Here is a 14,783-nt window from a genome sequence, read left to right on the forward strand (position 1 = left end):
TTGTATAGGAACAGCTGTGTTGGAATGTGTCATGCGAGCATTCTTAATTTGCAGATGGGTGGTTGTAGCATGGTCATGGGCAAACAGACTTATTGGATATCGGGTGCATGTCTGCTTCCTGTTAAAAAAAAAAAAAAAAAAAAAGCCACGATACTTGAACCATTATATCTTATTTTGAAATCTCGTTGGCCTTTACTTCTGCCAAAACTGTTTTAAAAGCTGTACAACATTTTTTATTACTTTAAAAGCAACGTTTTTATGTTCTACCAGCTGTCAGTGCATTCACAGGTTTGTAAATATAGGTTCTTAAATACCATTTCATTATTGTCTTTTACAGGATCACATGGCTTTGATGAATCAGGGTCCCTAAACTTATGGACATCCACACACAGCTGCAGCCTCAGCTCCACAGTTGCCATGACTATTAGAATTTCAATGAAAAGTATTCTTGGGATGGAAATTGGAACTTAGCCTATCATTTCAAAACCACGTCTGCGGAAGATAAATCAGAGGTGAGCATTTCAAAAACCTCAGCCATCTTAACAACCTAAAAGCTAGGTATATGCATTTTTTCATTAGCAAGAAGTTTAATTGTTGGTAATGTTTTTTATATATTAAAACAGTTACAGTGAACTACATCAGTATACTGTAATACAAGAAAATTAAACACAATCATAGACATTGAAAACTACCTGATATAAGTGCAAATGCATATTGAGGAAAGTCATGTCAGACATGAAATAATTATGGATGCACTCAATAGGCCGTATTTAAGCACAGTGAACATGTTTTTGTATTAATATACTCAGGCAAAAGAGGGGTTCAGTAAAGGAGAGAGTAGGCAGAGAGAAGGGGGCAGGGTGGAAAGGGTTACTATCATGTTATTGCAACACAGGGCAGGTAGGGAAGAGGATACAATTGAAGGAGAGAGGGTAAATACTTGGGGAAGAGGGCAGAATAGCTATAGTAAGGTGCAGGTTGGATAACTTTGCACTATCCTTTGTTAATGAGGGACTACCGAAAGCTAGACGATGAAAGGAGTGCTTGCCTGCCCCCAGGAGAAGCTATTGAAGAGGAAGGCTCTTATTTCTTCAAGCAGTGTGGGCTAGAAGTATGAAACAATTTAGTGGTTGCAAAGACTGCAGGTCGCTAAATCACAGAGTTTGTGACTGCTAAATGGATTTTTTTTAATGTACTTTACCGATTTTGCGATTTGGCAAGTGCTTACTGAATCACAAAATGGGTTTACAAATACATGTTGAATCTTAATTTGGAAGGGATGTATTTAGGACATTCCTTCCAAATTGTGATTCACAATGCTGTTTATCAGGGGTTTCCTACCACAATTTCAGTCGCAACTCATTGATAGGTTACCAACTCCTCAAAGGAGGTGGCAACCAATTTACAGAGAAGAAAGATTTCCACTGAGACATCCCTTTCCTTTGCAAATGTAAAAGAATACTTTGTTTGGAAGTAGACAGTGATCCAAAAGACCGATTTCAACCCTTAAACTTTTTAAAGAAGATATTTTTTTTTCTTAAATGCTAATCCGTTTCCTTTAAGGAAAATTACATAAGTTTAAAAAAAAAATAAGTATTTTATTCATATGCCATCACAGACATGGTCGTCTGCTGATGCTAACAGACCAGAAGTCCTGTGATGGTATTCAATTTAAATGAGTCTTAATTTGCGACCTATGTCATAAATATTGATGGGTTTGGTCAAATTGCGACTCACTCCAAATGGTGATCTTGCGGCCCCCACCTATTATTAGTACATAGCTCGGTTCACAAAGGGGCAGATGTACGAAGCTTTTAGCATGGCGCAAACAGCGAAATTCGCTGTTTGCGCCATGCAAAAAGCACATTGCGATGCTCATTCCCATTTTGCGAGTTGGTAACCTGGTTACCGACTCGCAAAATGGGAATGCGACTCGCAAATAGGAAGGGGTGTTCCCCTTCCTATTTGCGATTCACATTGCGATGTAGAATTGCTTTGTGACCGCGGTCGCAACGCAATTTGCAGTTACCACCAGTGTCACACTGGTGGTAACCCATTCGCAAAAGAGAAGGGATCCCCATGGGACCCCTTCCCCTTTGTGAATGGCCCTGTAAACATTTTTTCAGAGCAGGCAGTGGTCCTATGGACCTGCCTGCTCTGGAAAAAATGAAACAAAAACGTTTCATTTTTTCGTTTGTATTGCAACTCGTTTTCCTTTAAGGAAAAAGGGCTGCAATACAACAACAAAAAAACTGCTTTATTCAAAAGCAGTCACAGACATGGTGGTCTGCTGTCTCCAGCAGGCCACCATCCCTGTGAGTGCTGCGAATCGGAAGGGGGTTGCAAATTGCGACCCACCTCATTAATATTAATGATGTGGGTCTTTGCGACCCCCTTGCGATTCGCATATTGTGTCAGGGACACCATCCTGCATCCGGGTTTGCGACTTGCAAATTGCGAGTCGCTCAGACTCGCAATTTGCAAGTCGCAAACTCGGACTTTCCTACATCTGGCCCAAAATTTCATTGTGTTTCCAATATCAAGACCACATCTTGGAAATTCTAATTTTGTACATCTGGCCCTTTGTTCTCAAAAGAAGCCCATCAAGAGTACTTAACACTTAGCTTTCTGGAGTTCTTTTCTCAACTCCTGTCGGGCTGAAGCTAGCCTGTCCCCATGTGTAACTCCTTCACAGAAGCTTAGGAGACACATGAGTAATTTAGAGTGAAAGGACAATGCCATTCTGTTTTATGTCGTGTTGTGGAGATTTGTACTTAATGACAACATGCTGTTTGGGTGGCCTTATGACCTAACAACCGTAAGAATTGAGAGTTTCAGCGTAAGAATAAAATATTGAGGGTTTACATGGACATCTTAGACTGACAGCAATGCCAGTTTTGTGTCTCATCTGCCCACTTGCCTTAGGATACAGACAAATAAAGGATCTTCATATTAATCCAAAAAACTGGCAAGACAACCTTAAGTAGCAAAATATTTACCAGTGTTTAATTGAGAGGGACAAAAAGATTTGTCAAAAAAGTAAGAAAATCAATAGCATTCAAGCCAGAAATAGCCAAGTCTTCCTTCTCTTCTGTTCTTCTCATCCAAAACATACATGTGATATATCTTACAAGCAACTTCACGTCCATTTCAGTGGAAATAAGCTAGAGTAATGACTTGGGGACTGCCATTGACATTAAGGACATGACTAATTGTGTATCTCCTCCTGCGATGAGCTTAAGCTCTTGTTTGATTTGTTCTTCCCTCTTGTTTGGTCTATTCCTAGGAATTAGCCAGTCAGATAAATTGGAATTGAAATAAACATCCAATAGTATTTCTTGAATACTTTCTTAAATGATGGCTCGACGGTTATTCATATACCATGTGTAAGAGAAAGCCCAGAGTCGAGAGTGTATATGAAAGACTTTGAGTCTTTTTAGGAACATGGGAAGTTAACTTTGCCTTCATCCTATTAGTTTGGGGGTCTTCCCAGCTTGAAATGTATACACCCCTGACAGAGTTTAATTATTGAGTCCCCAGCAAACAAACCGTACTGTGACTTTTTTTTCCATGACAGGCATTTTAATCAGCAGAACATTTCATCTCTTTGTGATTTGCAGCACATTTTGTAATCCTTAAGTTCCTTACATTTTCAGGTTCCTTGTATCACTAATGAGAATGTATATTCCGATATATTAGCATGAGCCTGATTCGGTTTTCATTTAAGCGAACAACATTCTGAAGAATCTGAATGTTGGCACATTTCTGAGTGTTCCTTTTTTTGGGCATCTAACTGTCTTAGTGCCTCAGATGTAGCTCTGCATTTGGCCTTATTAACTGTTTGGCTAGTCCACCACTGTAGTACAATCACACAAGCCTGTCACAACAGGCTTTCTACAATTTGTGCTTAGCTACGATTCGCTTAGGATTTCTTCAGAGTAGATTTTATCGGTAATATTGTTAAAGTAATACATCTTAAGGTCATCTGTTTCAAAAATGTTCCCTAGCCCTAGTTTTGGCTTACAGAATTCTTGCTACTTCTTTGGCGTAACCTGCCAGGATTTATAACATTCAGAACCTTTCATAGATAACAACGTTCACCCGGGCATTTGGTTCTTCTGCAGTATCAGAGATAGGCAAGGGAAGAAACGTATCCGTACTCCTGAAGTTGTTTGGATTCTGCATCTATAGGCCAGAACGCGCAGGTAAAATAGGTGGAGGGATAACTATTGTATACAGAAAATCTCTGAAGGGTTTGTTTGCTCTCTTCAGATACTGAATTGTAAGAGTCTACTATTCACACTTCCTCTCAATCCCACTTTTACCTTTTCTGGGATTTTGGTCTTTAGACCTCCAGGATCACCCCAACTTGGTTGCGAGCCTAGCTGTGGAAAGACCGAATTTCACCCTGCTTGGGAATTTTAATCGTTTGCAATTCAAAGACCCTAGTTCGTGATCTGGCATCACTTCCACTTTCCCAACGAGTAATAGGGCCTACTCATAACAAAGGTCATACTATTGACCACATTTTCACCAATTTATCTCACTTTCAGGGGTATAGCTCTGTACCTCAAACTTGGACCAACCATTATCTGCTTCCTTTCTCCGTGTCTGATGCCTCCTCTGTGTGTGTGTCCCCCCCCCCCGAACAGCTTGTCAGAAGGGCTGTGTCTGGTCTAAGTTGAATACGAGAGAGTGGTTCAGGGCTTTGAATCCTACAAAGCATGCTCGGGGTAGTCAAGTCACCTCATTTTCAAGAAGCTTTAACAACGGGATTACTATTACTTTGGACACAGGCCTTCAGATGAAGCAGCTCAAGAATAGGCGACTAGGTAAAAAAATCCCTTTGGTTTAATCCCCACTTACTCAGTCTGACAAAGGAGTGTAAGCGGTTAGAGAGAATTTGGAGAAAGACGTATGATGCACCCAATAAGGCTAAAAATAGAGTGTGGTCAGGCAGGACAACTCTGAAATCCAAGTTGCTCAACTGGCCTATTGCTCCTCAAAATTCAAGCAGTCTGCAAACTCCCCCAAGGAGAGATTTAAAATCTTAAAAGATTTCACGGGGCCTAAATCTTCTGATGGGGCCTCAGAAGCCTCCAGTAAGCATAGTAATAACTTGGCCTTCTTCTTTCATAAGACGTAACTTTATATCTTTTTGTCATTTTTCATCACCCTGGGACCTCCACTGCTCATCCAGCAGAGACTTTGACAACCTTCCCAGACCTTACTGTGGACTTTATTATAGATCTTTTTAGCACAATAAAATCGGGGATCCCTCTTGACCCTGCCCCTCTCCATAGCCTAAAAAAGAGCTGTGATAGTACAGTCCTGATACTGGTAGAGCTACTCAATCTCTCTCGCCAAAGGGCAGTTCCCAGACGACTGGAAGCATGTGGTGGTCAAGCCATTTTTAAAAAGACCTGGGCCCACGATGTTTGAGCAGCTTCAGGCCCATTTCTTTGTTGCTGGGTTTTCCAAGATTATAGGAAAAACATGTCTGTACACACCTCTCTGCCTTTTTGGAGTCTCATCTGAATCTTCACCCTACCCAAATGGGATTTCGCCCACAGCACCGAAACAACCCTGTTGGCAGTATCGGAGGAAGCTAGACGGCTGCTGGATCATGGAGGCTCAGACACAATTATTTTGTTAGATCTTAGTACGGCCTTTGATTCGGTGGACCATGCTACTATTTTTCTCCATATATAGCGCCAGCTGGCATTAAGGGTCTAGCCTTAGAGTAGTTCTGTTCCTGGTTCTTGATCGTACCTTTTACTCCAATACTCTTTTGGTGAGGTATGGGGTGCCTCGGGGTCTTCCCTGAGCCCCACTCTCTTTAAAAGTTATATGCTCCCACTGGCGGAGATTGTTCGCTCCTATGGATTGGCTATGATTTCTTACCAAGATGATACTCAACTGGTGATCTCAATTTCTCCATCCTCTAGCCCCTCCCAGCTTAGTCTCTCCTGTCTCTAAGATGTAGCTAGCTGAATGGCTTACTGTAAACCCAAACTAAATAAAGACCAAAAAGAGGTGATGATATTGGGTAATAATGTGAGCTCTGCTCTGCTAGGAAACTTACCCAGTCCTAAGCCTGTGATAAAAAAAATTAAAAAAAACCTGGGCATATAGCTTGATAACAAGCTCAATATTGATCATCAGGCAAAGTATCTCGCTGCCAGATGTTTCGGTATCCTGAGATTATTAAGGAAGGTAATTAATCTTTTGCCTTTTCTGGCAAAAAGACTTATCATTCAGGCCTTTATCAACACTTGGAATGATTATGGAAATCCCTTGTATCTGGGTTCCCCTCAATATGTTACAAGAGATTACAGGTTATTCAAAACACTGCAGTGCATCTTCTTATGAACATTCAGAGGCAGGCTTCAGTAAACACTGCCTTGAAAGATCTTCATTGGCTTCCTGTGAAGCAGCAGGTGCAATTCAAAGCCTTGTGTTTTTTACACAGAGCCATGCATAAAAGAGACCCTCTACTGCCAGGTCCTTTTGCCATGCCCCATTTGCCTGTGCGGTTATTAAGATCCTCCACAGCCTCTCTGCTTCAGGTCCCTAGGACTAAGAGATCTTCTTGGGGTGGCTGTTCTTTTTCCTTTCTGATGGATACAACTACCTGTGGATTCCTCACCTGATGAATACTCCCATGGCGCCAGCATTTGACGGAAATCTTCTTACTAGTCTCTGCACGTCGACGAGGACGTCACTCTAGCCCACGCGACGCCGTCTGACGTCATACAGGCAATAAGAAGTCCTCGCCGACGTGCCGATGACAGTTCCCTTTTTTCCGTGCATTCGAAACGGTTATCTTCGAGGGAGTTACTGTTACCTTCGTGGTTACAGTGTATTGTCTGCTGCGTAGTCTTCTCTGCGGTAACAATGTCCCAGAGGAAGTCGGGTTTCAAGCCCTGTCGAGAGTGTGGGGGCAAGATGTCAGTTACAGATCCTCACTCCGACTGTCTATGGTGTTTGAGCTCCGACCACGACGTCTCGACTTGCGATTCATGTCAACACATGAATCCGAAGGCCCTCAAAGAGCGCGAGGCCAAGTTATTCATGGCAAAGTCAAAGAAGAAGGAGAAACATCATAAGAAGTCTTCTTCGCCAAGGTCTCACCGGCATCATCGAGACTCCCGGCGCCGTAGAGACTCACGACGTCACTCCAGCAAGGAGTCTCATTCGAGGTCACCTTCGGCTCGGCGTCGGAGGACTTGGGAGGTCAGCCCCACGGTCACGCCGCATCCATCGACGCCGTTGCCCTCTCCGGCGTCACCGACTTCACCTGGTCAGGCGTCAGTGATTGAGGTGGTGCAGCCTCTTGTGTTTTCTCCGGCGTCGCAGACGTCGGGGTCGCCCTCGATCCAGGCACCCCAGTATCCGGCTTTTCCCACTCCTGGAGCCGATAGTACCGCGTTTCTTAATGCGATGTATACCATCTTTCAGCAGATGGCTCCAGGAGCTGCTCCGGCTGGTCCTTCGGGGCCCTTGGCCTTTTCGTTGGGTGATCCTGCGCCTCTTCGGCCGGCACCCTTTATGCCCTTTCTCCCTTTTGGGAATGTGGGCTCGGCGCCGGTGCCGGCGTCGGTTGCCCCTCCGTCGAAGTCAGGATTTTGCCCTGTGACTCCGGTTGGTCCATCGGCTCCAAGACCTCGTCCTCCGGCTCCTGCCTCGGCGCCGAAGCTGCCTGTGGCGCCGGACGCGGCGTCAGATGCTTCTGGAGATCGGCGCCGTTCTTCGACGTCGGCGGAGGCCATGTCGACTCCGCGTATCGAGGAGAGACTTCATTCGAGGAGGCGTGCTCTCCGTCTTTTAGAAGAGCAAGAGTACCAGCGAGTCCTAGAGGAGGGAGAGATTGAGGACTCTGGAGACGGACTGCATGGTCTGGATACAGCCAGTGGGCTGGACACTTCCCCTGAGTGGGACCTTTCATCTCCAGGGGAATATACGGAGGAGGCTGCTTCCTTTCATGCTGTGGTGAGGAAGGCAGCGAGCTTTTTGGACCTGCCTTTGCCGGTGGCAGAGGCAAAGCAGAATTTGCTGACAGAGGTATTGCATCCGGCCTCTGCTGCAGCTGAGCCTCTCTTGCCATTTAATGAGGCTTTGCTGGATCCGGTGTTGGAGGTGTGGAAGAAGCCGGTGTCTTCCTCGGCCGTTCATAGGGCTGTGGCCAGGAGGTATCGAGCTGCACCATCTGACCCTGGCTTTCTCTCTAGACACCCTACGCCGGAGAGCTTGGTGGTGCAAGCCTCCTGTTCCTCAAAGTCAGCGCCTGGTTCCTTCCCGACGGTGCCTGGAGACAGAGACTCCAAGAAACTGGATGCGCAGTCCAAGAAAATATTTTCGTCATGCAGTTTGGCGTTGAAGGCCACCAACGCCACGTGCATTCTGGGGAGGTACATCCATGCGCTGATGGATGATATTTCGTCTTCATTCACGGAGCTTCCCCAGGGTCTTTTGGATGTGGTCTCGGACGCCCAGGCTGCCGCGACCCAGATTATCCAGTCTGGGCTGGACACGACCGACTCGGTGGCCAGGGCGATGGGCACGGCTGTGGTGGCAAGAAGACAGGCCTGGCTCCGAAACTCAGGGTTCTCTGCGGATGTGCAGTCGACCCTGCTGGACCTCCCGTTTGATGGGGACAGACTGTTTGGAGCCAAGGCAGATTCAGCCTTGGAACGATTTAAGGAGAGCAGAGCCACAGCCAAATCGTTAGGACTGCAAGCTCCTTCTTCCTCTGCCTCTTCTAGAATTTTCAGGAGGTTTCGGGGATTTGGGCGTGGCTCTTATTCCTCTTCCTTTCGGGGGAGGTTCCAGCAACCCGCCTCTTCCCTCCCCTATAAGTCATTTAGAGGGAGGGGGAGGGGTGGGGTCCGTACCAGAGGAGCCTCTCAACAGCACTCTGCCTCTTCCTCGTCCTCTGGAGGGGTGCAGCAGGGGAAGCAGCCTTAGGCTTCCACCGTTTCCCACTCACTCCTCTCCTGTAGGGGGAAGATTACAGCGTTTTCTCCACAAGTGGAAGTCTATCACAACGGACACTTGGGTTCTCGGCATTGTGGGAAAAGGCTACGCCCTTCCCTTTTGGGAGTTCCCGCCCCTCATCCCGCCCCGCCCATCTTATTGTTCAGAAGAACACCTCCTGTTGCTAGAACAGGAGGTTCAAGTCCTCCTTTCAAAGGGCGCGGTAGAGTTGGTCCCAGAGCAGGAAAAGGGTCGAGGTTGTTACTCAAGATACTTCCTGATTCCCAAAAAGGATGGTCAGTTGAGACCAATCCTGGATCTGAGGATCTTGAATTGGTTCCTCAAACAGGAAAAGTTCAAGATGCTGACCCTAGCACAGGTGCTTTTGGCGTTGAACAAGGAAGATTGGATGGTGTCTGTCGACTTGCAGGATGCTTACTTTCATATCCCGATACTCAAGTCGCACAGGAAGTATCTCCGGTTTGTGGTAGGGTCGCAGCACTATCAGTTTGCGGTCCTCCCGTTTGGTCTTACTTCAGCACCTCGAGTCTTCACAAAGGTGATGTCAGTGGTTGCGGCGGAGCTCAGAAGGAAGGGGATAGCAGTATTCCCTTACTTGGACGACTGGTTGATCAAAGCCAAGTCCCCGGAGCTTGTGTCGCATCATCTGCAGTCAACAACCCAGTTGTTGTTCGACCTGGGCTTTTCGGTGAACGTGCCCAAATCTCACCTGGAGCCCTCTCAGCGCCTCCTGTTCATAGGGGCAGTACTGGATACAACATTGAGTCGAGCCTTTCCTCCGCCTCAGCGGATTCAAGATATTCAGGAATTGGTTCCAATGTTTCGAAATGGAGCGGTAGTTCCAGTCCTCAAGGTCCTTCGTCTGCTCGGTCTGTTCGCCTCCTGCATTCTGTTGGTCACGCATGCTCGCTGGCACATGAGGGCTCTTCAGTGGTGCCTCCGAAGGCAGTGGTCTCAACACAAGGGAGATTTAGAAGGTACTGTCAAGATCTCCAGAGATGCTGCTGTGGAATTGAAGTGGTGGATTGCGGGCAACAATCTTTCACAGGGGAAGCCGTTCGCGCAGTCGCCACCAGTGGCCACGGTAATAACGGATGCCTCCACCCTAGGATGGGGAGCTCATCTGGGGGATCTGGAGATCAAAGGGCTTTGGTCTCCAGAGGAACAGGTGTTTCATATCAATCTGTTGGAGTTACGGGCTGTACGTTTGGCTCTCAAGGCCTTCCTCCCATCCCTTCGTGGTCAGTCGGTACAGGTCCTGACGGACAATACTACCACAATGTGGTACATAAACAAACAGGGAGGAGTAGGGTCGTACCTTCTCTGCAGAGAAGCTCTTCGGCTATGGTCCTGGGCAAAGGACCATCAGATTTGCTTGGTGGCAAATCATCTGGCCGGGGTCTTGAATGTACGTGCGGACAGTCTCAGTCGCCAATTCTCGGCAGACCACGAGTGGCGTCTCCATCCAGATCAAGTCTGTTTAATCTTCCAGATGTGGGGGTTTCCTCGGATAGATCTGTTTGCCACTCGGGAGAATGCGCATTGCCCGTTATTCTGCAGCCTCCAGTATCCGATGCAGGGAGCGTTGGGGGACGCGTTTCAGATAACCTGGTGCGACCAGTTGCTTTACGCGTTTCCCCCCATACCCTTGATTCCTCGAGTGTTGAGGAAAATTCGCCAAGACCGGGCCCAAGTCATCTTAATAGCTCCGGATTGGCCAAGGAGGGTATGGTACTCCGACCTTCTCCAACTCTCACTGTGCCCTCCGCTCCGTCTCCCTCTCAGGGCAGACCTCCTCTCGCAGTCGCAGGGGCAGGTTTTACACCCCAACCTCCAGAGTCTGCACCTACATGCTTGGAGATTGAACGGGGCAACCTGAGTTCCTTCTCTCTCCCGCCTGATGTAGTGGATGTTATCTTAGCGGCCAGGCGACACTCCACTAAATCTATCTACGCTAATAGGTGGTCTAAATTTGTTATGTGGTGTGGAGAGAGACAGATTGATCCCTTACATGCTCATCTGTCACATGTTTTGTCTTTTGCACTGTCTCTAGCGCAGAAAGGTTGTGCAGTAGCTACCATTAAGGGTTATTTGTCGGCCTTGTCAGCCTTCATTTGTCTTCCAGACCAACCATCGTTATTTAAATCCCCTATTGTTCTCAGATTCTTGAAAGGTCTTCTGAATCAATATCCTCCAAAACCATTCGTTATGCCTCAATGGGATTTGTCCTTGGTCCTGACTTTCCTTATGGGGTCCCCTTTTGAGCCTATGCATTCTTGCCCCTTAAGGTATTTGGTTATTAAAACAGTATTCCTGGTAGCTATAACATCTGCAAGGAGAGTGAGTGAGTTGCAGGCCTTATCGGTTAAACCCCCTTATATAATGTTTTATGGGGATAAGGTGGTGTTGAGGACCAAGGCTGCTTTCCTTCCGAAGGTTGTTTCACCCTTCCATTTGGCTCAGACAATCACTTTGTCCACGTTTTATCCTCCGCCTCATCCTTCAAAGGAGGAAGAAAGACTACATCGCCTGGACCCAAAAAGGGCGTTGAGCTTCTATATCGACAGAATGAAGGATATCAGGCTGGAGGATCAGCTGTTTGTCGGATACGTGGGCAAGAGGAGAGGAAAGGCAGTCCACAAGAGAACACTCTCCAGGTGGGTTGTTCTTTGCATTAAAATCTGTTACTCTTTGGCAAAGAAGGATCCGCCTGAGGGCATTAGAGCTCACTCCACCAGAGCTAAGTCGGCCTCTTCGGCCTTGGCCAGGGGTGTTCCTGTGGTTGACATCTGCAAGGCCGCAACTTGGTCGTCCCTTCACACTTTTGTGAAACATTACTGTTTGGACTCTGAGGTCAGAAGGGACGGTCATTTTGCACGGTCAGTGCTGCAGGATTTCTTGGTTTGACCATTTAGGCACCCACCGCCGGGCGTGGTACTGCTTTGGGACTCTATTCATCAGGTGAGGAATCCACAGGTAGTTGTATCCATCAGAAGAACGAGTTACTTACCTTCGGTAACGACTTTTCTGGTGGATACATTAGCTACCTGTGGATTCCTCACGGTCCCACCCGCCTCCCCGTTGCCTTTTTGGTCTCTCCAAGCAATCCTTGAGTGTGCTCCTTTTGGTCTTCAAAGTTGCAATACATTTTGCATGTATGATATTTGTATATATGTGTATATTTATATATAAATCTATATATATATTGGGTATATACATGATTCGTATGTATAAAAAAAAAAATAAAAAAAAAAGGTTATATTAAATCTACAGCTATTTTATTGCAATGTTGTGTGATTTACAATATTAAGAGATGTTGCTTTGCTCTTTCATTGCATTGGGTTATTATTATTCTCATGCACGTAAAAAATGTTGGTACTGTCATCGGCACGTCGGCGAGGACTTCTTATTGCCTGTATGACGTCAGACGGCGTCGCGTGGGCTAGAGTGACGTCCTCGTCGACGTGCAGAGACTAGTAAGAAGATTTCCGTCAAATGCTGGCGCCATGGGAGTATTCATCAGGTGAGGAATCCACAGGTAGCTAATGTATCCACCAGAAAAGTCGTTACCGAAGGTAAGTAACTCGTTCATCTGGCCCGAAACTATGGAACACTTTCCTTTGAAATTGCGGCACATGACCAACAAGTGTCGCTTTTGTAAGGCCCTGAAAACCTGTCTGTGTAGCCTCTAGTCCGCCGTTGCACATTCTCTATGGTACTTTCAACTGCTTCGTGCCGGAAGGCCTACGGGTATCCATGCACTTTATAAATCCTATAGAATAGAATTGTTATTGTCTTGTACACCAACATATGATTGAACTTCAGCAAGCAGTGCATTCCCTGTGAGGGCTTTCTACTTTGCTCATATAGACATGTACCTTCATGATCTTCTGTTTGGCTTAGTTCCAAACGCCTCACACTGCTGTTCAGATTGGATTATGTAGGAGTAACCTCAGCTGATCAAACAAACATCTGAAACCACTGATACATTTTTTATTGAACACATTTGAGAATTTTTTATGGGTAGCAGCTCATTTGATCCTTAGACAGCAGCAGTAGCGCCACATAACAACCTCACTTTCAGTTACAGGTCTTTTTTGTGCCAATCGAGAGAATGGTGTATTGTGCAAGTCTGTAGGTTCCTGTGTGGTCCCTTGACAAAACGTGAGCTACCTGTTGGGGAGGTGTCAGTGCTTTCTGAATGATTACCATTTAGTAAAAGTGATGCATTGGATTTAGTGCAATGCCTCACATATGGACTTCAGCAAACAGTATAATCCACATGAGGGCTTTCTGCTGTGCTCTTGCTGTGCTTTTTTGATCTTCTGCTTGGTCTGTTTCTAACCTCCCCACACTGCTGTCCAGAATGGACTGCATGAGGATTCCCATTGTCACTTGTAACACCCATGGATCTACAGGAAAACATCTGTCATCTGTGATGATTTTGTTACTGGAATGCTGTCTTGATGAGAGTTTGGCTTTGCGCTACTGCTTTGGTTCCTGTGATCTACTTGGCCAGTAATCGACCTTTAGATTAGAGTATACGCAGAACATCACATGTGACAGGTGGTTAAAAAGCCTTTGGATTAGAGTATACGCAGGTCGCCACATGCAGTGGGTAAGTGACATAAATACGTACATAGGTGCCTCTTAACAGTTTCCTGTTGCCTCTTGGCCAAGCACCGATATCAGCACCCTCAGTGTAACTCAATAATAATCTTCATGTTCATGCCTATTATGCCACAGCCATTCCTTGCTCTCCAATCCAAAGCAAAGCTGAGACCGAAATCTGCTGTCCCATCAGTTCCCCATGGCCTTCAATGCGACGTGATGCCAACCCTAGAGAATCAAACCACCGGTATCTGTATCTCCTGGCAGGAGAAACACTTGCTGGCATAAAGCTTTACCATCCAAGCAAAGATTGACTACCACTACGGGCTCTGTGGAAGCATGCATCCAGTAAAGAAACTGATAATGTTAAGCAATTTGAAGGAACACAGTGGTGGTATTGTTTGCAGAGTACAAATAAGCTCTGGTCATATGAGGGTCTGGTACCAGTGCAGGTTATTTAATATTGTGTGACGAGTGGGGGACGTGGCTTGGACAGAGAAGCGCATGGGTGCCTCACTCCATCTCTCCTGCAACGCAGAGCAATTTTGACAGTTTCTACTGCTCCAAGATCGACAGACGATAAACAACAAACGGAATTCTGATATTCGATGGACCCCTGCCAGACATGAGAAAAAGAGAGAGAAGATCAGATACGTGTTAAACGCTTCTAATCACATTTTTTCCTCTCATAAAAGACAACATGTAAATCCTAAAATGGTGGTGTCAAGCTTCCGAATCAAGCGCGTTGCTCAACTGCATCTCTTGAAGATTACTGAATAAAGTTTGCACAGCTTGTGCTTAATCTCACTAGAAAATGGATGCATCTCCTTACTTACTGTGTAAGTCATTTTGCCTGCATGAAAAAAAACAAATCGATCATCTGAAACACAACATGCCTGACCTTAAAATGGCGCCCATGCAGAAACTATGTACATTTTCTTCCCTAATGTGAAATAACTGTGACTACAAACACACTACTACTCATAACGTTTAAACTTAATGAAGCAAACATTCCAGTGAACTCGACATTTGATGAACGCTTAGCATGTCGAAATAGACAAGACATCACAGTATAGTTGCAGAAACCTATAAGTTTAGAACTCTCTAGGCCCAGCCTTGTTGAGGTAACAAAAAGGTCAGACAATCCCAGTGATTGTGGTACCTGTGCAAAAATT

The 14,783-nt window shown here is 45.9% G+C and overlaps 1 protein-coding gene across 5 annotated transcripts in view; it reads left to right on the plus strand.

Moving 5' to 3' along the window:
• ENPP5 (ectonucleotide pyrophosphatase/phosphodiesterase family member 5) overlaps positions 1-14,783 on the plus strand; it is a 133,898-nt gene that overhangs the window by 86,214 nt on the left and 32,901 nt on the right. For all 5 annotated transcript variants that reach the window (XM_069236090.1, XM_069236094.1, XM_069236091.1 and 2 more), the window contains one exon: positions 338-512. The gene's annotated coding sequence lies outside the window, so the exon portion shown is untranslated. The remainder of the gene's footprint in view (positions 1-337; positions 513-14,783) is intronic.

This window comes from Pleurodeles waltl, chromosome 5 (genome assembly GCF_031143425.1).
Source record: "Pleurodeles waltl isolate 20211129_DDA chromosome 5, aPleWal1.hap1.20221129, whole genome shotgun sequence".
Lineage (NCBI taxonomy): Eukaryota > Metazoa > Chordata > Amphibia > Caudata > Salamandridae > Pleurodeles > Pleurodeles waltl.